Source organism: Aythya marila (assembly GCF_965140915.1).
Source record: "Aythya marila genome assembly, chromosome: 1".
Lineage (NCBI taxonomy): Eukaryota > Metazoa > Chordata > Aves > Anseriformes > Anatidae > Aythya > Aythya marila.
Genome location: NC_139042.1, coordinates 155,889,347 through 155,915,188, shown reverse-complemented (window position 1 = coordinate 155,915,188; position 25,842 = coordinate 155,889,347).

Sequence of the window (25,842 nt, the reverse complement as noted above, 5' to 3'; positions counted from 1 at the left end):
GTAAGTTTCAAGAACTAGCATATGGGGCAGCACCTACTTCAACTAGTGAAGTTCTACTAAAAAAGTGATATTGTGACACAAACACAAAATATCCATATGCTAATTTCCTCTGCAATGGACATTTTGTATTGTGGCAAAACCCACAATCTTTCAGAAAAATGCTTGCTGTATTACACATATGATAAGTGTCTCTACTTAAGCACTTTTCCACTTTAACAAGCATTAACAAACAAACAAAAAGCACTCTGGCTCTGACATTTAGTATGGCATTCTTACTGGCAGGTTCCAGGTTCTTTGAAAGGTCATAAAGTGAAGTGATTTGCACACACCCTCCTTCTCTGCCCTCCTCCCCCTTCCAAAGGAGCCTTCTCCTGCAAAAGGCAGCTTAAGAAATCAAGATGTGTGAGTAGACTTTAAGGATACATAGTAAAAAATATAAATTTATATGTCCACCAATTTAAAACACAAGAGGAGAAGCCTTGTGCAATAAATCCTTTCAATTTACTTCATTTGTGTATGAAAAATAAGAACTTTGGTTACCTTTCTCTTTTTTTCTTTTCCTTTCTTTTACCTTTTCCTTCTTATGTATTAAATCACACTGTCTTTATCCAGAACATTTTCAACCACTGATATTGACTAGAAACAGTTTATAACCATAAATAGGCAAAAACAAATGTCCAGAACTGATCCAGGACAGATCCCAGACAGAGAACTGCTCATTTCAAGCAGCAAGTTTCTCAGAGAACACCTTTTTCCTCAATTGTTTTTCCTTGCAACTCACATACCTGTGGCCTTACTGTCCAGGTTGGATTTCCATCCCATTTTCTTATGTCTTCTCCATGGTCATGTAAGTAAAACAACAGGGTGGCAGAGTGTGTATGTTGTCGACGGAAGGAAGACAGGGACACTCAATATGAGTCATCAGCAAGCTCCATTTTATTGCCCAAATAGCCTAACTTTTCTAGTGAACTTAACAGGGGCACACAAGATTATTGGTCAAAAGCACTCAGACAAAAAACTACAAGAAAACAATCCCCTTGTGATTAGCAGTTACATAGACCTTGTCCTCGAAGCCAGCTACTGGTAACAATATTTTTCTGAATTCCTCAGTTGGGCAATGTGGGAACACTGTCATGGGAACTTCTCATAGTTGCCCTGGTAGCTTGGTTTGCTCAGCTACAGCAAGCCATGGGATTTTTGCTGTTTCAAGAAATCCCTCAACATGTGTACACACTATATAATCCTCCTTGCACAGAGGGATGCTTACACCTGATAGCTGAGACACTGGTTTGTATAAGTGAGAAGGAAAATAAGTTCTCTTTAACTTGGTGGACCTCTTCAGAAAGTTTCTCCACAGATGAGATACAGGCATGTAGGGATAACAAGAGACTTCGTACTGTCAGAGTTGTTTAGCCAATTCATGCTCTGTGAGTTCCTCATGGTCTTCTCAGGTCATTACTGAGAATGAACTGGCTTGCCCTTCTTGAAAATTGGTACGACATTTGTCAGCTTCCAGTCCACTGGAACCTCTCCAGATTCACAAGATCGTTGAAAAATAATTGAGAGAGGTCTCACGATGGTGTCAGCCAGCTCCTTAAGCACCCTGGGATGAATCCCATCCGGACCCACGGACTTGTATAGATCCAGGTGGAGCAGCAAATCCCGCACACGTTCAGGGTCGGTTGGGAGCTTATCGTTCCCACCGTCGTGGTCCTCCAGCTCAGGGCACGCGGGGTGTATTTACTTCGGCTGCGTAGAAGCTATCGCGCATAAATGCCAGGATCCGGATCCTCACTCACTATTCAGGTCAAGGACTGGGCTGCAAGTTTTGGCTTTAATTTGGTTACCTGCCTACATTGCTGTTTCCTGGCAGGTCATGGGAAGAAGATTAGCTGGCTTGCGGCAGCTTACATACACGTGGCTTTTAGGCCGCAGTCAAAGCATTCCTCTAGATCTGGAAGTTTGAAGATGGTTGGAAAAGCCATCTGAGTGGTTAGAAAGCTGCCTGGCAGAGAAGGACCTGGGAGTACTGGTGGCTAGTCGACTCAATATGAGGCAGCAGTGTGCTCAGGTGGCCAAGAAGGCCAACAGCATCCTGACTCGTATAAGAAACAGCGTGGCCAGCAGGACTAAGGAAGCGATTGTCCCCCTGTACTTGGCTCTGGTGAGGCCGCAGCCCAATACTGTGTTCAGTTCTGGGCCCCTTGCTACAAGATGGATATTGAGGGGCTCCAGTGAGTCCAGGGAAGGGCAACAAAGCTGGTGAGGGATCTGGAGAACAAGTCTTACGAGGAGCGGCTGAGGGAGCTGGGATTGTTCGGTCTGGAGAAGAGGAGGCTCAGGGGCGACCTTATCGCACTCTACAGATACCTTAAAGGAGGCTGTAGCGAGGTGGGGGTTGCTCTATTCTCATATGTGCCTGGTGATAGGATGAGGGGGAATGGGCTAAAGTTGCACCAGGGGAGGTTTAGGTTGGGTGTCAGGAAGAACTTCTTCACCAAAAGGGTTGTTAGGCATTGGAACGGGCTGCCCAGGGGAGCGGTTGAGTCACCATCCCTGGAGGTCTTTAAAAGATGTTTAGGTGTCAAGCTTAGGGCTACGGCTTAGTGGAGGACTTGTTAGTGTTACGCCAGAGGTTGGACTACGTGATCTTGGAGGTCTCTTCCAACCTAGGTGATTCTGTGTTGCAGTCTCCAAGCTGGGATACAACCACCTGTTAGTTCGGCAGAACTGAATTTTGCGTTCCTTGCACTAGCTGTTCCTTCGCCTCCTCTTCAGAGACAAGGACATGCATCTCTTTCACGCTCCTTCATTAGTAAACAAACCAGGATAGATAAAGCCCCTTTCTTCAAGTCAGTAAGATACTTGCCTTTGGTTTCAGTGAAAATTCAGGCCCTAGCACCTGAAGTTTCTTCTGGATGGTGTTTCTTTTGTATAGGGTAATTTCATTTCCCTGTTGAAGACTTACAAGGATGTAGTAACAAAAGCAAAGGCATAAAACAGTCCAGGAGGCATAGGCTGCTTTTGAGCCTGCAGCAGACTATAGGTATGATATTATCATTTCAGACAAATACAGTCTACGTAACATGAATGGTTCCAGCATGCTTGCAATCTGCCAAAAGCCAGAAAATGGGACCTTCATTTTATGACCAGATGGAAAAGGAAAACAACAACGACAAAAATTAAGAGAAGGAACTTTTCCTTCACCTAAATTTTATTATTTTGCAACCCCTTCAGGTGTCCACAAGGAATTATCAACACCCTCCTCTCCCCTCCCCCCCCCCAAATAAATAAATAAATAAATAAATAAATAGAGGGACATTGTGGCAGAGAGGTATAATTTCAGTTCACACCAGAAGACATTCTTCTCACTGAAGTACAGCTAAGCCCCACAAAGCGTCAAAACAAAACAAAACAAAAGAATGCCAACAAGGGATGTATCTACAAGTTAGTTTTACGTGCCGGCATTATTTCCTTGTCTGGTGTCGCATTCAGGGCAAGATCTATCTGGGGGGGAACGCGTAATGCCGTGCAAGGTTGTTTGGTGGTATGACTGACAACCTGACTTTAAAATTTTGAGCTTTTTGTATAGAAGCAAAGTACGGAAGAGTACACTATCCCCGAGGGCAACGTAGAAACTACCTGTTGCTTCTCAGGTTTAAAAGTTAAAAGGTGTAAGCAGCTGTTTGAGTACAATACTGACGTATACATGAACATTTTCCTCTCCAATGTCCAAGTTGGTGTGCAACATTTTTCATCGTGCTCTCATATCAGGATTCTGATTCTAACAGTGGCTCCTAGTGCAAACTTCCAGAGAAGAGGGAAGCAAACCAGTCCTGACTGCTTTGAATGAGATGGAGAGAGCAAGCAAACGTAAATGAAGAAGATAAACCTGTAGGAATGTTTTCAGATAATTGCCACTGTCCAAAAGCTTTAAAGTGGTTGAATCCTTGAAAGTTCATTCCCGAAAGCTCTGGCTGCATCACTGAATTTGAAGGAGTCAGATAGACTTGCACCATCGCAGAGCCTCAGTCACAGTTTAAATGGGCACTGCCTCTAACTTCACAAGAATGAAAGAGAAAAGGTCATCTTTCTACCTTGTCAGCTACTGGCAGACCTAGAGAAAGAAAAAACAAGAGTTGTTAACATTAAGATGTAATGTTTTTGGTTTTTTTTAGGACTTCTCACCAAAGGTGTAATATTGAGTAGTAACCTGACAACAAATGAAAGGGAAGATGAAAGAGTAGAAGGTACTTGCATGCCCTTAATTTACGTGGCAATTGACAACAACTACAATCCGCAATGATTTCTAAGTGCCTTACACCATTGACCCTTGAGGCACAAAAACAGGATTCCCATATTAGGTAAGGGGAGTACAATCCCTCTCAAAACACGGGAGTCTGGGGTACACGACTGAGTACTGAAAATCTTAAGACTAGGATGTTCACGTACCAGAAAGGAAACTCACATTTTAGCACTAAACAACGATCTTTAGAGACAGGCTGGGAACCGGTTCTTTTGAACCCAGAGTCCATTTCAGCATCTTCAAAGCTAAAGAAATGGTTGACTGCTCTGTTGAATTGTGTTCCAGGCAGAAAGACTCGCGTTCCTATTAACATAAAGAGCTTAATACCTTGTGTAATAAATAGCTCAGTCTTCAAAATAGGACTATAGTCAAAGTTTACAATTTATTAAAGGAATAGAGGTAAGCAAACAGCGCTGGGTGCACCGGGAGTCTCTGCTCCACCAAGACTCACACCAGTTACATCAAGCAGCTGATTTTTATGCTCCTAGGCTAATACATATTCATTACTGCTTCTAAAAAAAACAGGGTTATTATAATTAGATTCCGGAATCCAAACCCTCCTACTGGAGCATGCGTATCAGTCTCCGGTGGTCCCTCTGGGGGTCTCTCGTGCTGAAGGCTCATGGTCTTCCTCCCTCTTGTCCAGCTTGGCTGTATGGCAGAGACTTGTGCAACGCCCCCTGCAAGCTTTGTCTTTTAGTTGTTCTTCAGCTCTCCCCGTCTCCTTGATCTCCTGCCCAGATATCAGAGACTTGCGTAGTGTCCCACGCAATAGTCATCATAGTTAGCAGTTATTCTGAAACCCCCCAGATACCAGAGACTTCAAGGAAAAGTCTACAAATACATTTCCCTTCAAGCTCTCTATTGACATGAATTGCTAAAACATTCCTTTGCAAGATACAAGAACTATATACATCAACCACTCTGTTTTTCTTAGACTTGTGGTTATACAAGGGTGTGGAGGGATTTCTTGAAACAGCAAAAGTCCCATGGCTTGCTGTAGCTGAGCAAACCAAGCTACCAGGGCAACTATGAGAAGTTCCCATGACAGTGTTCCCACATCGCCCAACTGAGGAATTCAGAAAAATATTGTTACCAGTAGCTGGCTTCAAGGACAAGGTCTATGTGACTGCTAATCACAAGGGGGTTGTTTTCTTGCAGGTGGGGTTGTTTTCTTGTAGTTGTTTGTCCGAGTGCTTTTGACCAATAATCTTGTGTGAAACACTGTCCGCCCCTGTTAAGTTCACTAGAAAAGTTAGGCTATTCGAGCAATAAAATGGAGCATGATCCGACTCTACTGGTGTCTGTCGTGCTTTGGCCGTGCTTCCTGCAACATATGGCGCCCGAACAGGCTGAGACCCGAACAGGCTGAGACCCACACAGGCAGAGGGATCGCAGCAGCGCCGGGACATCGGAGCGGCACCGGGAGACCCGAGGCACACGGCAAGCCTACCACCGCACGGAGAGAGCACTGACTGACGCTGCAGGGCTACGGCCAACTACGAGAGACAAGGACAGACCTGGCGGACGCCGGAACACCTGAGAGACATTGAAACACTCTACACACTGACCTGAACAACGGAACTGTGGAGGGATGCGGGAAACGGAACCGCGCAGGGACGCGGGAAATGGAACCGCAGAAAATGCGGGAAATTGAAGTAATCGCGGTGCGATGCGGGACATCTGAGATCGAGTTGCTACGGGAGACCAGAGGCGTCAGTGGACAACGGCAGCCGACCCTCACGGTGTGGCGAATCAGCACAGAGCAGAGGGGCGGAGATCAGGACCCTGCAGCCTGTCTGACGTAACCATGGAGGCAGCGGCGGCTGTGCTGCTTCTCTCTGGCATTCTTTTTATAAGAGGCTTATCTTGCAATGCAAAAAAGACTATTCGTCCCCAGATCAGTGTTATAACTATGTTTCTGGATAACATTCCGTGGGGTGGCACATTCTACGGATTACTAATGACGACTTAGCTCTATTGCGGGGCAGGAGTGCAGAGACGCAGATTACACCGCCAAATGACCACCGGCAGGCTCTTTCACAAACCGCTTCTAAGGTTGCAGCTGGCACGGCCTGCAGCCGTATAGCAGACGTTACACTCTCTTTCCTAACTAGTAATCATGTGTCTCATCCATTTGTGGTGAATGGTCAGTGGCAAAAAGAAAAGGGGGAGAGTAAGGGGCGACAAAGACAGAAACGGTACCAGGAGGATGCCACTGACACTAACAGCACGGGTAATAGGAGTAGTATAAGTGACACAGGTGCGGAGCAGCGGTGGGCGCTGCCGCGCTGCGGGGCACTCTGCCTGCTGCTCGCCCTCGCCTGCCTGTGCACTGCTGCCGACAGCGCTAGAGCAAAATACGAAGACTGCTCAGATGGCAGTGATGAGAGTGCTTGTGTGAAGAAGACGTGTGCTGAATCTGACTTTGTGTGCAACAGTGGCCAGTGTGTGCCAAACAGACAGCAGTGTGATGGGGATCCGGACTGTGAAAATGGGTCTGATGAGAGTGCTGAGCTGCGTCATAGGAGAACATGCCAGGTAAACAAAATCAGCTGTGGCCCTCAGTCAACCCAGTGTATCCCAGTGTCCTGGAAATGTGATGGTGAAAAAGACTGTGACAGAGATCCTGATTGCAAGGATGGAAGTGATGAAATTAACTGCCCTTCTCGGACCTGCAGGCCAGACCAGTTCAGATGTGAAGATGGGAACTGTGCCCATGGGAGTAGGCAGTGCAGTGGTGTGAGAGACTGTCTGGATGGCACTGATGAAGCAAACTGTAACAATGTTATTCAGTGCTCTGGACCTGGCAAATTCAAGTGCAGAAGTGGAGAATGCATAGATACCAATAAAGCGTGTAACCAGCAGAGAGACTGCAAGGACTGGGGTGATGAGCCCCTAAAAGAATGCAACATAAATGAATGTGACTGTCCAGCTGGGTTTGAGTTTGTAGACAAGAGAAACTGTGGAGATATTGATGAATGCCAAAACCCTGGTATCTGTAGTCAAATCTGTATCAACCTGAAAGGTGGCTACAAATGTGAATGTAGCCGTGGCTATCAGATGAATCCTGCTACAGGAACCTGGAAAGGGCCATACGGGTACAGAAATACAAATAACACCCGTGTTTACAATGACACTACTAAGCAGGGTTTAGGGGCTTATAGCATGGAGACAAGGGGTAACAACTACAGTGTTTGGAACAATTGTACAGCTTTGGCCTTACGGTTGTGGTCCTCCAGCTCAGGGTACCCTGTGTTTATTTACTTCAGCTGCTATCGCGCATACATGTAAATGCCAGGATCCGGATACTCACTCACTATTCAGGTCAAGGACTGGGCTGCAAGTTTTGGCTTTAATTTGGTTACCTGCCTAAATTGCTGTTTCCTGGCAGGTCATGGGAAGAAGATTGGCTGGCTTGCGGCAGCTTATGTACACGTGTCAAATCACTTTTAAGCTGCCTCTCAATTTAATCATTTTTTTTTGTTGTTGTTCTTGTGTTATTAGAAAGGGCAAATAAAAGTCCCATATATCCCAAGAGATATCCTAAACCTAGCCTTCCCAGTCATGCCTAACAATGACAAATCATTGATAAAACTATATTTGTGTACCTGCTGAGGTGAGTTAGCTTTGTTAGCTCTGTCTTTCAGCTAGGAGATAACCCTGAGAAGACACACAGCAACTTGTTCTCTGAGTCCTAAATTGTGCTTTGTCTGATTGATAGATATCCTCTGGTATACTGGCATCACATTTTAAAACACCAGAGAATTAAAGCACACATTTTTCATGGACAATAGAGGATAACCTGCTGCACCATTTAAAGTTGCTTTTTTAATTGTTTGTTTTTAGTAACTATACAAACCATGAAAACAATAATAAACTCCTATAACAACAATTATATTTGCATGGAATACAATACTGTTAACTCCTTTAAAAAAAAATAAAAAAATCCTGTGCCTTTATAATATATATACACTGTGATAATTTGAGGACTCTTTTATTTATTTTATTTTATTTTATTTTATTTTATTTTATTTTATTTTATTTTATTTTATTTTATTTTATTTTATTTTTGTGATTAATTTTTGAATTTATCTGATGCAGGTATTTTAATAATATTCCTGAACTGTGAAACACAGTTCTTTTAAAAACTCTTACATCAGGAAAACAAAAAACAAGCAAACAAACCAACTGTAGTTAAGTTCAATCCTCTGCTGGTCAAAGGTTATGGATTATTTGAAAGCACTTGCAGGAAAAGTTCTCATTTCTATTTTATGAATTTTTAAGCCAGAATCTTTACTACTACCAACAAGAACAAAAATAAGAAAACAAAGAATTAAGTGAGATACAAAAATAATTTAGATATCAAAATTTAAGGGAATCAAATTAGAAGTTTTTCACTGAACTGAGTATAAAACACTGTAAATCAATTCCTTTTCTGGAATTGCAGCAGTTTCATCAGAAATGCCTATTTTGATTATCTAAAGACCTATCATCTCATCCAGAAAAGAGGCTTATCTATGCTTTACTCTTCTCAATGTTATGATACAACAGGAATACTCTGAGACACATGTGCTAACAGTACTGAAATGGTCTCTAAGTATGACCTAAGAAGAATGGTTTTCCCAAAGATTTTCATGTGACTGTCCTCAAGCACCATGCTGAGTAAACTTGGTTTGTGTGGGTTGGAGGAAAACTTTTCTGCTGCCTGCTAAAATGTGGCCAGTATAGAGTGAGGAATGAAATGCCCATGAGAAGAGGGAAAAGGTCTCGAAGCACTCACAAGAGTGCTTTGGCCACTTCTAATTGTGATGATGCAGCTGACAAAACTTACTGACTTTAATGGTAGGGGTGACTTTAGGGAAAAAGAAATTAAAGGAAAGAGAGAGAAAGAAGAGGGAAAAAGAAAATTATCCACAGCAGCCAGGCATGAAAACAGGCAATAAGGCAGGAGATATGTCCCTTTGAGGAGTATTCTCTCCTGGAGTCTTCTCTAGAACAGTGTACGATCCTGCAAAATACTTTTCCCACATATAGGATTCATCTGGATCTGCTCAAAATCCCTATTATCTATTCCAACATATGATGCTGCTAATACGGTTTGGAGCCCATTTTTGATAAGAAATAGGTGTTGCTTGCTGATTATTTGTTGCATGCAAGTTTTTGTATGCATAGGATTGGGTAATATTTGTAAGATATTTAAATAGCTTATATACTTTATTATATTCTTAGTCTTGTTTCTTCTCTAACATAGCCTGAAAGCTACTAAACAAGGTGTTAAAAGGAAGAGGACAGGAAGAAAAGGTTAATCACAATCAGAAAATGAACAATAAAAGAAAGAAAAAAAAAAAAAAAAGAAAGAAAGAAAAATAGCAACCCCTCCAGGTCACACTTCTAGTATTACTATATGTTCCAGTTCTCTAAAATCAGCAATTGGATCCATGCAATATTTCTAAGAATCAGCTGTACATATCAAAGGAAGAATAAAATTCAGAGTTCTTGAGCACTCAAATGTAACAATCTGGTGATAGACTCTTGATCTTGAACTCAGACGAGCTCTAGTTCAGATATCATTAATGACCCCAAGTATAGGAGTATGACACAGAAAAAGGGGAAACCCCTTAAATTTACTGGTTCTGAGTTGCATGCAGAAGAAAACTAACATTCAAAGAGCTTAGGGCAATATTCTACTTGCAAATCAGCCACCATTTACCTTCAATAGTTTATCAAGTGTTTCTTCAAGTGCGTCCTACAGAAGCAACCAAATATTGAATTATTTATATCAGATTAGCAATCGCATAGCCATTTTTAAGAGAGATCATTCCTGCTTTCTTGATCATGATGCAGCTCTGAGGACAGTGAACAAACCTTTTGAACAAGGGTCCAGATAACCTACTGGTTATGACTGCTATCATGGAGACAGATAAAAACACTTCATATCTCTGCCACTAGCTTAATTGTAACCATGAAAAAAGTTCCAGAAGTAGATTTAAGTTCATCCACAGCGAACAGCTTCAGTGACTTTATCAAAAGAAACTGAGACAGAAATAAACCCCATGGCAAAATTCCTACTGACCTAACTGGGGTTGAGATGTGAGGCCTGCAAGTGAGGCCAGACATTTAGTAACCTGTAAATCCTCTTTAAACATCTTATTGGCAGCATCAGGAGTATTATATATGGAGTGCATGTGATGCACATGCAAATGGAATGTGGAAACCTGTGCTGGCCTTTCTTCTGCTATTTTTTTTTTCTCTCTCTTTGAGGCTGTGTTTTTTTTTTTTTTTTTCTCATCCTAGGTCTTTGTATATATATATATTTATTTATTTATTTATTTTTTTATCTGTTTATTTATTTATTTATTTTCCCACAAAACAGTCATCTGGACTACAACAGACAAAATATGGAATTCAAAGGCTAAATGCCATAATTATTTACTATTATGAAATATGATATAGGCAATTTATAGTTTTCCTAGTGTCAAGAGAGAGGAGAAAGGAGAAGGAAGAAAAGGGGAATACCCTTACTTCTATGAGGAAAAATCTTGCTGAGGAATGACTCGATGACTCATATCTCTTCTGTTAGAAGTTTTCTTAAATTTGACAGAGATGGTTATTGATTTTTGCACAGCTTTATTAGTTCCACCACCCTTCCCCCCCCCCTCCTCTGCCCCTTGGATTGATTTATAGGATATGCTTGAACTATGACCTGTCTCTGGTTAGAGAAAGAGAAATGGCACATTTATCACATCTCTTAGAAAAGAAGCCATGTGTCTGAGAAAGTTCTGTCATAGCTCAAAATTGCCCTATGGCAACGACATGAAAAGGGAATAATGTGAGTGGTAGAGGGAACAACAAGCAAGAGGCTTATTTCATAGGCTAAAGTAACAGTTCCAGGAAATCATCCCTTTCCAACTTGCCACACCTTACAGCTTCCAGGAAATGATAGAGAGCTAACCTGTCTGCTGCAATCATGTTTCAGTATCACCCTCAGCTTCTCTAGAAGGCATGCTGTAATATCCAATATCTATTTTCTTGACCAAATCAGCTTGCTTTATGATCTTCAACATATCAGTGTATGTGTATATCTTACGTGCACTATATGATAGAGATCCAAATCACTCTAGAAAAACAGTTCTATTGTATTGAACAGTGCAGAGAGGCCATCCATGTATTGGTCTATTGGGACTGACTACTAATGGTTATAGTACCTTTCCCTATCCCTCAGGTTTTTATTCCTCTTCTGTCTTGGATTTCATATCACGTTGAGTCTTCAAACCATCACTACTCTCTTTATTTTGATCATAGATTCCTAGGGTTGCTATAGGAATCAGTTGATGAAACTATATGGCATGTGCTTTATTTCAGGGCCAAAAGATCATTAAAGTAGTTCCTTTTGGCCTCAGAAATCTGAGAAAGTCAGAATAATTAACAGGGTGCTTAGGTGTGATGTGAAGCTCAGGTTAAGGGACAGGCATAAGTCTTGGGTTTTAGCTCTGAAGTTCACATTACCACAGAATACAAACTCTCATTCCTGATATCTGGGATTATTTCCCAGAAGAAGTAAAGGTTAGAGAAGAGCCACCAGCCTACTGTGGCTCTGATGATACAGGAATGAAATTCAGGATGAAAAGGTAAGCCAGGAGAGCATCACACAGATCATGGGAATACACAAATGAGCTATAAACTGCCTTCATCCAATTCTTCCTCTGGTTTATGAATTATCCTATAAAACTATAGGATTAGATCGATATGTGTAATAAGTATTATTAAAATTATAAACAAATAATGAATCACTTTGCAGATTTTACCAATTTTACCAGATTTTACCAGATTTTACCAGAATTTACCTACATTACATTACTGATCAGTGTATATATATATATATATATATGTATATATATATATTTTTTTTTCCTGAAATTTTATGTTTACCAAACCTGAGTTTCAGTTATGATTTCTATATAAAAGGCCAAAGCTTTTTTTGGCCAAAAATACTGCAGAAGTATAAAAAATTGTACATGGAATTTGCAGAATCGAGTGTTGAAGTTCTTCAAGTATACTGAAAAAACTTTTTTTTATTTTTTCATATTTGTTTAGTTTTAAAACACATCCATACCTATATCTTGGATGGATAAAATCACTTGGGAATCAATGAAATCAGTAAGATTTAGACACATGCCAAATGGGGCTTCTTCTTACTTCAACTACCTTCTTTGATATGCGGAGATATTTTTTTTATGGATTTTATCCTTCTACAGCAATTCCTAGTAGAACGTGATGTTTCTGACCCCACTTCAGGAAGTTGTATTCCAGATTTTATTGCACTGTCTTATTCAGTTCCAAGACTCATATGAGTTTTATTTGGCATACATTGTTATATCAATATGTGAATGTACTCAAAATGAGGTATCTACCACTTATTGTGTAAGTTCACATGCTTCTATTCTTTCATATGCTAAAGGGTATGTTTTTATACATATTTGATTTTACTGTTCCCTGGTGGAGATAATAAAACAGTTTATTGTTTGATATGAGTCCAGGTTTATCATTTTGTCTGGTTTAAAATCAATGAGGAAGAGATGGGAAGTCATATTTATCAAAGATTCTGACTATTTTCCCCAAACATTAAATATAACTCATCCTATATGACGTCATGACAGAGTGAGAACACTTAATGGGACAACAAATTCCCCTTAACTATTCAGAAATATTTGCTCTTCGCATCAGATTACTTCAGAGGAGTAAGAAGTGTAAAATATTTGTCCCCCTCAAAAAAAAAAATAAAAATAAAATGGTGGTGGTGGTGGTACGACTGCTTTAATCCTGGGAAAGGTACCCTCCCTACCCATGTTCCACTTTTAACATGCTTCATAAGCTAATATTTGTTCTCTATTAGATGTGAAGTTAGAGTTATCTTACTTTTATTATGTGTATATTTATAACCTTTAGAAGTAAAACTGATCCATTCATATGACAATGGTTTATTGTTATATGTTCAGCATTCAATGCTGCTTTTCTTAATAATCTGAACCAGCTGGCATAAGCACAGCAATGATGCCAACGGGTCATGCATGCCTGAATTAGGTGCATTGTAAGCCAAGAAAGGCTAACACTTTAATACTGTCTCACTTTTTCATGACTAATGTCTTCTGCAAAGAAAGATTGCACAATTCTGTATACTTGAAATTCTGCACTGACATTTAACAGATGCTGAAATGAAATACTCCATTGTACTCTTATTAGGAAGCTGTATTTTGTACCATCAGCAATTATGGTGGTGAATAAATGTTTTCATATTGGTAGAACCTATGTGGGAAAGCAAAGTAAAAATGGAATTTAACAGATTTGAACTATTAGAACATTATTAAATATACTCAGACAGTCACACATTTTATGTAGTAAAAATGTATGCCCTTCCCACTGTATGAAAGTTTGACAACTATACTACAAAGGGCAAAACAGAAATAATAAATCTTTACAGATAACTAATTGATCTTCCTGAAACAATTTCACAGCCTGATGAGTGTATGTATAAAATATAAAACTATAAATTTTGCTAAAAATTGAGAATCTCAGAACACCTCCTTTGACGGACTGTATTTTTGAAGGTTTTTAAAAAACAACATTTATATTACACTCTATTCTCTTCAAGTGCTGGTAAATTTTAGAGGATAAATCCCCTCAGACCTCATGGCAAAGTCAAAGAGAGATCTTTTTGCATAAGTGATATACCTAAAGTCACAGAGAAAAACGCAATATCAGGGACACTTTCAAAGCATTAGGTCCCATTCTGGAATTCCCATACTTGTACATTTAAATCTGACAGTAGTATAGTAGTATAGTTAATAGTTATAGTTAGCAATAGTTAAAACTATAGTAATCTTTAATATCAGTTTTACTAAAACTATGATTTTACTTCCTAAAGAGTAAAATATGCATCAGTACTGTTAATCTCCTGTTCATCTAAACTTGATCTTGGTTAAATTTACTAATTTCACAGGTTTTTATAACCTTTCAAAGCTTATCCATACTCACCAATCCAGCACACCATATAATGGAAGCTTTTGCTTCTCTTCTGAGTGTAGCCTAAACCTGGGAAATAGGCATTAAGGTGGTAAAGCGTATTTGAAACTACCCAATTTCCCAGCAGGAAATCTTAATTTTGTGAACTAAGTAAATTGCATTTAAGGCCAAGAACCCATTCCAAAACACACATTTACAATAACTTAAATAGGTCTCAGGCCAAACCACAATAGCATAGTTGCATAAAATATAGATTTGCTGTGGTGTCATAGGGAGAATTTATCACTTATAATCATTACTTGTGTTTATTTCTAAAAACTTGAAATCAAACACTATTCAAAGCCTAGCATTTAATATCACACTATGTCAGTCATAAGTGATAAAAAACCCTGATACCACTTTGTATAGGAGAGGAGAATAATATGGAAGGGATTAAAAAAAAAAAAAAAAAAAAAAAAAAAACGAGAGAGGGAATATAAAAGGAATGCATGAAATATCTCACATTAGACTTATTTAATCATAAGTCTTCTAAATATCCTGAATTTATGTGTATGTCATAGTAGTGAAGAACATAGATTTTTAAAGTATTGTCTAGACTTGGAAAACCTCAGTCCTCAAAGATTTCTAAAAAATAAATATCAACTTCATCAGTATAAACAGAGTGGAACTTCAATTTCACATTTTATAAAATAGAATCATAGAATCATCTAGGTTTGAAAGACCTTAAATCATTAAGTGCAACTGCCAACCTGACCTACCAAATCCCATCACTAACCATGTACCTTAGTGCTATGACCACAAAAGTCTTAAATACTTCCAAGGATGAGGACCCTACCATTTCTCTGGGCAGCCCATTGCAATGCCTGACCACCCTCTACATGAATAAATTCTTCCTCATATCCAATGTAAACCTCCCATGGTGTAACTTAACACTGTTTCTTTTTTTCCTATCACTTGTCACCTGAGACTGACACCCTCCTCACTAAGACTTTCTTTCAGCTAGTAGTAGAGAGTGATGAAGTCTCCCCCTCAGCCTCCTCTTCTCCAGAATAAATAACTCCATTTCCCTAATCTGCCTCTTATAAGTCTTGCTTTCTAGTTCTTTCATCAGTTTCATTACTCTTCTCTACACACTCTCCAGTAACTCACTATCCTTCTTGCAGTAAGGGGTCCAAAGCTGAACTCAGTATTCCACAGGGAAAATCCCTTCCCTTGTCCTATTGGCCACACTATTTCTGATGCTGGTCAAGAAGCCTTTGGCTTTCTTGGCCACCTGGGCATGCTGCTGGCTCATGTTCAGCCGGCTGTCAACCAGCACCACCTGTTCCTTTTCAAACAGGAAACATTTCAACCTTTCTTGCCCAAGCCTGTACCACTGCATGGGGTTGTTCTGACCAAAATGCAGCATCTGACATTTATCCCTGTTGAATGACATGCAGCTGGACTTGGCCAATTGATCCAGTCTATACAGATCCATCTGGAAAACCTTCCTACCTTCAAGCATACCATCAGTTGTGATTAACATGATATCTGTGAATTTACTAAGGGCACATTCAATCCCCCCATCCAGATCAGTGATAAAAATATTAAACAAAACTGGCCCCAAGACCAAGCCTTGGGGAACACCACTGGACTGGAACAGTGAACTGGACTTCATTCACTATGACTCTTTGAGCCCCATCATCCAACCAGTTTTCATGCAGCAAACTCTACACCTGTCCAAGCCATGAACAGTTTCTCTAGGCAAACACTCTGGGAAATGGTGTCAAATACTTTACTAAAATCCAGGTAAATGGCATCCACAGTCCTCACCTACCAAGCATGTCATGTTGTCATAGGAGGAGATTAGGTTAGTCAGGCAGGACCTGCCTTTCATAAACCCATGCTGATTTCTGATCACTTGATTGTCCACATCACATGTGTGTGCCATGTGATGGCACTCAAGATGATCTGCTCCATGACCTTCCCTGACACTGAGGTTAGAGTGTCAGACCTGTAATTCCCTGGATACTCCTCTCGGGCATTCTTGTAGATTGGAGTCACACTTGCTATCTTCCAGTCAACTGGGACTTCTCCAGTTAGCCATAACCAATGTTAAATTACTGAGAATGGCTTGGCAAGCACTTTCACTAGATCCTTCAGAACTCTTGGATGAATGTTGTCTGGTCACATAGACTTCTGAACGTTCAAAATATGTAGGAGAGGAGAGATATGCAGGGAGCTGGAGAACAATTGGCTTTGCTAATAAAGGCTGAGGCAAAAAGGTGTTTTATTTCTTCCCAGCAGAAGACTGTGTATGTCTTTAACCTGTGTTGGAGCAAAAACAAACCCTAAGACATGCTGATTGAACAGGACTATATTCTCAGACTTGAGATTTAGAAAATTTAAAAAGAATCTGTTTCACAAGATAATCCTTATGTCTATAGCTTCATATGAATCCTAAGATAATTCATCTTATTTAATTTGCTTAATTTATTAATTTAATGTTACTTCCTACTTCATGAGTAGTCTCATTCTCTGTAGAGGAGAATTCACTATGGATGACAAAGAAAATGAATCTCTTGCATTGTAACAAGCTGAGGTCAACCACTGGCAAAACATTTATTTTGGGATCATATATGTATGTAGATGTGTATACATATGGCATTCACTGAAACACTACTCCTTGTCTTAAATGTAAAGGTATTGATAAACTTATCTTAAGTAGGGGGAATGGCTCTCTTGAAGTATATTCCACATCTGGACTTCTATGCATCCTCTGAAGACAAATACAGTTGAAATCCATAATTATGGTTTGTTTAAAAATTCTTTTATATTATCATAGATTAAAAAGTACAAGTTTAAAAGTGTAAATATATTTCTGCCAAAACAGTGTTGGTGTTATTCCCTTAAAAAAATATATACATAAGTTTTAAGAGAAAAATGAACTTTATATTTCAGTCTTAATTATACTCATGTGTGGAAATGCTTCTTTAATTAAAGCTGAGATCAGGTTTTTAGTAACACCTTGCCATGTGAGTGGAAGGCTGCCCCTAATAAACATTAATATCTTGCATATAGTATGTGTTATTGCTTGATGGTGAAAGAAGTTCTGTGTGAATATGCTGAGACCTTCTCTACTAGTGGAAACTTGCTGCATGGGTTTTAATAGTTAATAGTTAATAGCTTTTCTTCGGCATGTTTTCCTTTGCTTTCCTTGCATTGGGCGGATGTCACACCAGTCTTAATCCTTTTTAAATTCCATTTCTTATTATGGAACAGCATAGCATGCGGTTCTCCTACTGTACCATTAAGATATAAACTGTGACCTTAGTTCCAAAACGTGGTTTTGGTAACTATCTTTCTTCACAAGTTTATATAATAAAAGTAATTTTAGAACTAATTTTATATGTTAACCTTGCTATTTTATTCTCTCCAATTTTATTCTGTTAAAAGAGTAGAAGTATAAATGTAACATAAAGCTAAACACAAAGCCGCACTTAGTGCAAATAATTCCTTAGTGCAAATTCCTTAGTGCAAATAATTCCTGACAAAACTGTTAACTAGAACTCAGAAATTTTCTGTACAACGTAAAGCAACCTATAATTACCCATTCCTGTGGTGAATCACCATGAATAACTACTAGAGCATTAAATTAAAATACACATCAAACATTTATAGAGAATTTTGATTGCAAACAGGACAGTCCATAACTAGTTTATTTTCCCTTCTTACTTTATTTTGGAAAGAATATAAAACTTTATAATATTATTATTATTATTTGCTATAACTTTCAATGCTAATCTTGTTAATAACCGGCTAGGAACACAGTAGGTCTCATCCCAAGAGATACCAAAACCCACACCTTGCCTACACAACATTTTCTTTTTACTTCCATCATTCTGGCACTTGAGCATCCTTGATTGTAATAACAGTTGAGACTTGGGATCTGTGACACTCATAATTTTATGAGTACTATCCACTAGTTTTTGATATACTTTTTGTTTATCTAATGATTGTAGAGATGCTATTGTAGACAGACTATAATCTTTAAGGATAAATCTGAACATCCTCTGTCAAATTGTAAAGTATGCTCTCCCTACTATGGACATCTAGTATAGAATAAACAGAGAAATATTGCTTTGTGAGACAGGAGAATGTAATCAAAGTCTCTGAGTAGTAATTATTTAATGATGAGATTATGAGATGCATTTTTATTCTTCTGGACCATCCTGCTGAGAATCATCATGGATTAAATCATCAGGAAAGTATCTTCTCAAATGAAAATCAGAAGGAAATAAATTATTCCAGGCCCAAGACTGGATCTGAAAGCACTTTCCACCCTCATTTTGACAGAAATGGTCAGATTTAAAATCAGTTTTGTGATGACCAGAATACAAAACTTGCACATATAATTATTCAAAGCCAAAAGGTATAGGTACTACTGCATTTATATTGCAAGTTTTATTACCTTTTGACACAATGATACACAATACAAGAAGTACGTGGAGACATGAAGATTAATATACACTGCTGTTTTCTTTTTAGTGACATTAGTTACAATCCAGAATTTATGTGGTTGACCTTTGCAACTGAAAATGTCAAAATCAGTTTTTTCTGACGTATGACGGAAAATGTAGTCTCCATAAAGAGTTACATTTCCCCTTGTAAAAAATCTAACATTGAATTTCAAGAGTAAAAGAGTGTTCTTGATTGCACTTAATCATGATTAATCTCTACCTATGAACTGGTTACTCTGCTATGACTAGATTTTCTATCTTTTGTTAAAACTAATCCATAAGCACTTATAGCATTTAAATCACTGCTAAAGACTTCCTTTCTTCCACTCTTTAAAATTGTTTGTAATCTGAATGAGCAATGCTACCCAGCTTCTAGTAGGGAAAAACAATATGCCTGCAAATCCTTTAACTGGAAAGCAGGAAGGTGTTATTCTTCTGTGAAAGGTACATGTATGTCCTAAGCTAATGGTTAGAATGACATCGAGAGAAACTGAGAAATTCAACTGAAGACAACAAAGAGATAAATATATCTGAATGCAAGCTATGGAGCTGTGAAGCAGCCCACTAGAAACTTGTATATGGATCAAGGTGAGTGAATTTATACATTTTTTACAGTGGGAAGGTGTCTAATAAAAATAAATGTGGGTGTCCATTTATTTGGGAGTAAATTTGCTCATTAATTCCACCCTCCCATCCTTCTTCTCCCCTCCCCTCCTCTAGTTTTGATGTAGTTCACATCTGTACTTTCTCAAGCAAGTGGGGACAGGAGGGAAATGATTCCATTTCTTACTCTGGGCTAAACTACATGTTCTGCTGTTTTTCACATTTAACATGTGGAACGTTCCCCTCTGCTTTCAAACACATGCATTTGACTGAACTTCCATCAACCCCAACGGTGCATCTGCACTGTAACTCTTTGTGCAGGCACAAGAAAGCTGTTACTTGTCAATGTACACCTTGATGTATTCAAGTTTCATAAATAATCAAAAAAATTGGCCAAAAAAAAAAAAAAAAAGGAGCCTGAAAGAGTAATTTTAAAAGACTCCCTCCTCCTTCACTTAATTTCTTAATAAAATAAGGCAGGACTGGTCAAATGGAAGAAAATGTCTTAGGATAACAGGCATTTTTCAAGTATACTCTACAATAGCCTGAGACAGGGAATTACCACAAACACAAATTATACTATTCCTCTAAACAGAATGACTTGTGGTAAGGGACAATCAAATTCTGTCCTAACTTTTTGTCTCCTGAACTTTGGCTTAGTTAATACAGGTTGATTTTCATATCCTCTCCTGCATCCTCTCCCACGCATTAAATATGTAGTGTATTAAATATGTAGTATTCTGCTCCAGTGGCATCAAAGTTATTTAAAACCTTCCTGTGTGTCAAAAGGAAACCACTCAGTTATTTTTTTCATTTCAGGATCAAGGTGTAAGTAGCGGGTCAGAAAACTGATAAAGGCAAGGATTTCTCATAACTTTATGATTTTAGATGGGTTAAGGTTAAAATTTTGCTTTCATTTATTTGTCAGTGTTACAAAACACTAAACATAATTTAAAGATACATCCTTCTTGTCTTTAATTAGAAGAAAAAAATAGAGTTCCTACAAAACAAAAAAACCCGTGCTCCCCTAAGATCCTTCCTAGTATAATTGCACATTGCTAGTCTGACCTACAAATTATTTGAAGACTATTGCATAAACCCTTATGTACAGATACAAGAGTTTTTTTGCTTTGCTCACTTTACTTCATTTGTTACAGGAATGTCTGTAGATCAGTCTTGCAGCCCCTTGACTTTGACGTGTAAGCAAGTTAGAAATTTTTGGCTTTTCGTTTCTTCCCCTGGATATCATTTTATATTTCACAGATGAGCAAACACACTCCTAAATGTTGTTAGAATACAACATTTTCTACTTTTGTGCTTTTATGGGCTTGGCAACTGTTTTGGAAAGTTACTCCTTAATAATATGGTAAGGTGATTTAAAAAGTTAAAACAGCTATTTCTGTGTCAAGCAAGGGCATTAACTAAAATTATATATTTTATAATAATATATGTTTTATATATATATATACATATATATATATATATATATATATATATATAAAACTACATACATGCAATGCATGTAAATATCTAAAAGAAGGATGTCAAGAAGATGGAACCAGACTCTTTTCAGTTGTGCCTAGCGGCAGGATGAGAGGCAATGGGCACAAACTGAATCACAGGAAGCTGCGGCTCAATATTAGAGGGCAATTCTTTGCTGTGATGGTAAAAGAGCAGTGGAACAGGTTGCCCAGAGAGGTTGTGGAGTGTTCATCTCTGTATGTGTTCAAGACCCACATGGAGGATGCCATCCTGTGCAATGTGCTCTAGGTGATCCTAACTAGAATTTATCATTCAACACTGTTACTAATAGCATTTTTCCAGACCATTTTTTCCAGTAAACCTATTTAAATACATCAATAAGTCAGATAGCATTCTATAATATTTAAATAAAACCAAGCAAGAACCTTGAAAATGCTATCTCACCTATGAACTGATAATAATTGATCACATAAAGGAATTATTTAAAAACTTTGCATGAGTATTCAGAGAATGCTGACTGATCTTTATGGTAGTCATACAGGTAAGACTCTTGTGTGGTACCTTGAAAGTGTAATCTCTCTCTTAGAAAAGTATCTTGTAAGAAAGAAAGTAACCTTTCTTTGACACACATGTCAAAGTCAATGACATGTGTGATGTTAAGTCAATTTATTACTGTGTAAATAATACTCCATGGTTTAGAGACTATTTCCAGTTGCATGGGAAAGATAAATTAATTGGATTTATTTTGTTATTTTAGCTACATTTTATTAAATATATAACAGAATAAAAGGAAAGTTTAAAGGAAATATAAAGCTCTAACAGCAATGTGACAAAAAAAAAAAAAAGTAAATGTAAGTCACCATCTCTCTTTCTCCCTCCCTCCCTCTCCTCCCTCTCTCTCTCTCTCTCTTTTTTTTTTTTTTTTTTTTTTTTTTTAAGAGGGAATCCAAAACAAGTATTGATCAGTTGTGGCCTCAGTCAATCAGTCAATCATTTATCTTAAGATAGGTCACAAAGAACAATGGCTAGTGAACATGGAGAATATACTTCCCTTAGTTGATGTGATGTGCATGTAACAAGAATGTTAAGACAGTAACATTCAGTCACAACATTATTCGATAATGTTGTGACCCTCAGTCACAACATTATTCAAGAATTCCCTTCTGTTTAGAAAAGTATTAAGTGCTTAAGTGCTTCCATTTGAAATACTGTGCTTCCCCACCCCTGTCCCCCAAGTTTGAGTCAAGAATGTTGGATAGTCACTGGTCTTGGTGGTTATTTTTACAAGGCTACTGCACTCTTAGATCTGCTAAAATATAAGCAATGTATACTTTTAGTTTTCTTTAAAATTTATTTGGTCCTATGTAGCTTTATTTTGTACTAATTTCACCATCTTCATATACAAGAAAAAGACGTTATTAAACAAGTGTATTCCCTAAACTGATGAGAATAAAAAACAGAACAAAATGGCAATAAGAATTTTTTTCCTGAGTAGGACATTTACAAAATACTCACATAGATGATTAATATTTTTAGTTATTTGAAATGTACACTGATTAATATTTGGTTAAGTAAAATTCAAGTGAGGCTAAAGAAGTTAGAATCAGAATCATCATATGTCTAGAGTAAATGACTGACATCATATCTTGACATGAAAAATGCATGAAAAATGACATAATGAAAAATGACAACACATCTTGATATGAAAAATAGTGATTTGCTTAGTCTATTCTGTAATAACTAATTTATCTGGAAATCTTGAAGAAGTATTGAACAAACAGTGGAGAGAGTTCTGTTAGTACAAGAGAAAATTTTTACAAAAAAAAAAAAACAACTGCAAAGAACAGTTTTATCATTGTTTGTACTGTTTTATAGGTGTTATGGCGGTTATGGTGCTGACACTTTTTTTTTTTTTTTTTTTTTTTTTTTTGACTGTAGGTAAAAGACCTTAAAAAAGATTTCATTTTCATTGGAAGAAATATCTGTAAGGTTGTTTGAGGGTCGTCCATGTAGTTGATTTATTTTCAGAAAATATGAGCAAAAATAAACAATTCACAATGCACATTCTAGGCTTTTTTCTTTTTTTTTTTTTTTCTTTTTTTTTTTTTTTTTCCTCAGGTTTGTGTTACAAGCACATTGCTCTGTGCTTTTAAAAATGTTTTGCTTTTTATGTTCTACATATTATATAGTTAACATAAATCATTGTGGCAATACACTTCTATGTTTTGATCTTCATGGATCCTTCCACTGGGTTTGTACACCCCAAAACTAAAATATCACTCTTATCATTATCATTATCATTATCATTATCATTATCATTATCATTATCATCATTATCATTATCATTATCATTATCATTATCATTATCATTATCATTATTATTTTCTTCTGCAACTGGCAGAAGTCCCAAGTGAATTGGTTTCAGTTTTCAGGCAAAATTTCTTGGAGATCTCAAATGAGAACATATGCTGTGAAAACCAATTGAAAGGTATCTATGCACATGTAAGGAAGATATCTCTGCAGCATGACCACCAGGAAAGACTCAGAAAAAGAACAGCTAAACAAGAAAAAGAATAGGAAGACTTTCTTCCCAAATATCTGCATTGATTGCTAATAGAATCATAGAATCATTAAGGTTGGGAAAAAAATAAAAAAGAATAAAAGAATAATAATAATAAAATGTCAAAAGTTGTCATGACCAAGAGCCATACTATTCTCAGTACCACTCTCATTATCCATATTGTCCCTAAATTTAATTATTTATCACTATTAACTCTCAGGAGGAGATTTATTTATATATTTATTTATATTCATTTATATAATATATTAGATATATATCTATTTATAAAGCACTATTTAATGAACAGATGAGGCAGATGTCCATTCATGATGGAAAAATCTCAGAAGTTTCCCTATATATTTTCAAGTATACTTGAAAAATCTGTTGAATGCATAAGCACAGGCTTAAACATATTGGGAAGATCACATTTTTGCGCAAAATTTTCAACAGGATCTTTTTTATGCTAAAAGCAAACCAAAGGCATTTTAATGGCATTTTAGTGTCTAGGAAAAACGGTAATTTTATGAATCAGTGGCATATCTAAATTTTTACAAGCAGGAAAATTGGGGTCTCTAGTGCTTCTTTGGCTGAGTCACCACTAGAACATAATTTGGAGAGTGGAAAAAAATATATAGCACTTAATTCCCTCACACACCCATTCAATTCACAATATAAACCAAAGGTTTTTAATACAGTAATGTCTGTTGTTTGCTTGCTTCTTGTTGTTGTTGTTGTTTTTAATTATTCTACATATGATTATCTTTTTCACTTGTCGTTATTTTGATATCAGTCTCTCTGATTAACTTGATGTTAGTTTTTTATGGGAGAACTTTTCAGTTCTCTACTACATATTTCTCTATTGAGCAATCTTAAATCCCAGAGTAGGGCATGATGTTTATTTACCATATATATGGTGATCTATATTTACCACCCATTTTTCAGTATTTAGGAAATGTTTACACAGACTGAATGGAAGTAATATGTTATGAAAAAATAAAAGAAATGAGTATTCATTTATTTTGTTAGATATAAGGCAGAAGTACACTTTAAAATTAGCCTGCTTTGAAAGATGTTTTAATATATCAGGCAAAAGAATAAGAAATGTTTTGGATGTTAAAAAAAAAAAAAATAATAATAAAATAAATTAAAGAGCAATATTAAGATATTTGGTTTGTGTGTTTTTGTTGTTATTGTCCCTTCCCTTCCCTTCCCTTCCCTTCCCTTCCCTTCCCTTCCCTTCCCTTCCCTTCCCTTCCCTTCCCTTCCCTTCCCTTCCCTTCCCTTCCCTTCCCTTCCCTTCCCTTCCCTTCCCTTCCCTTCCCTTCCCTTCCCTTCCCTTCCCTTCCTTTCCCTTTTTTATCATATTTTACCCTCCTGTATTTTAAATGAGGTAAAGCACACAGTTGCTTCCTCCAGCCGTAGACTGCTCCTCTCCAGTTGTTGGAAGTCAGCCCAGTGCCTTGGGCAAGGTCTCAGCCCAGACCAGGGTATGAGGCTACTGATGCTAGGACCCCTACTTGCTCCAGTATCTGGCGCACAGGCCAGGGGGCACCCACAGCCCCCATCTGACTCCAGTAGCTGGCATCAGATGATCCACTAATCACTAAATCCACTTATATCGATCCCCCAAATAGCTGGCATTTAATCATTTCAAGTCACATGCACACACAAATATTTCATTACTTCTTATCATTTTGATCCAGAGGTCTCCTCTCAGACAACCATGCATGAAGTCTGAAGTCAAACAGCACCTCATTTATATCTGGAAATAAAATTTCAACAAATGACATTGATAAAGTTCACAAGATCTACAGTCTCAGGTTCCGCCGCTCAGTGTTATTTTCCTCTAGAAATCTGGCAAACATATCCTGTTGCTCTGTTACATTCCATAGTTTCTCGTCATGAGGCATCACACAATCTAAAGAAATATATTGATCACATTTCTAGTTTCTCATGAAAATTTCACACTTACTAACACAGTGATTTAATAGCTAAGACCTTTGTACTCAAGGAAGATATGTTGTGAAAAAATATCTAAGATCAGGTCTGTTTTTGGACTTTGGCATTTTCTAAAGTTCCCTACATTAACAAGGAAACAAAATAATGTATAATCTTAACAGAGCAGCCAGAGTCATTCAGAACATTTTAATTACACATAAACTGCAGATGTATTAACTTCAGGCTACCACACATAGGTGGAATTGGGAATCTGAGATTTATTTCATGTTACTGATTTCCTCTATATATTTAATTAGGAAAAACAAACAAACCAACCAACCAACAACAACAAAAAATCTTTTGCACTTAATATCATCTCCCTTATTCATTGAGATATTTCAAAATCATTTATATCCTTATACATTAATTTA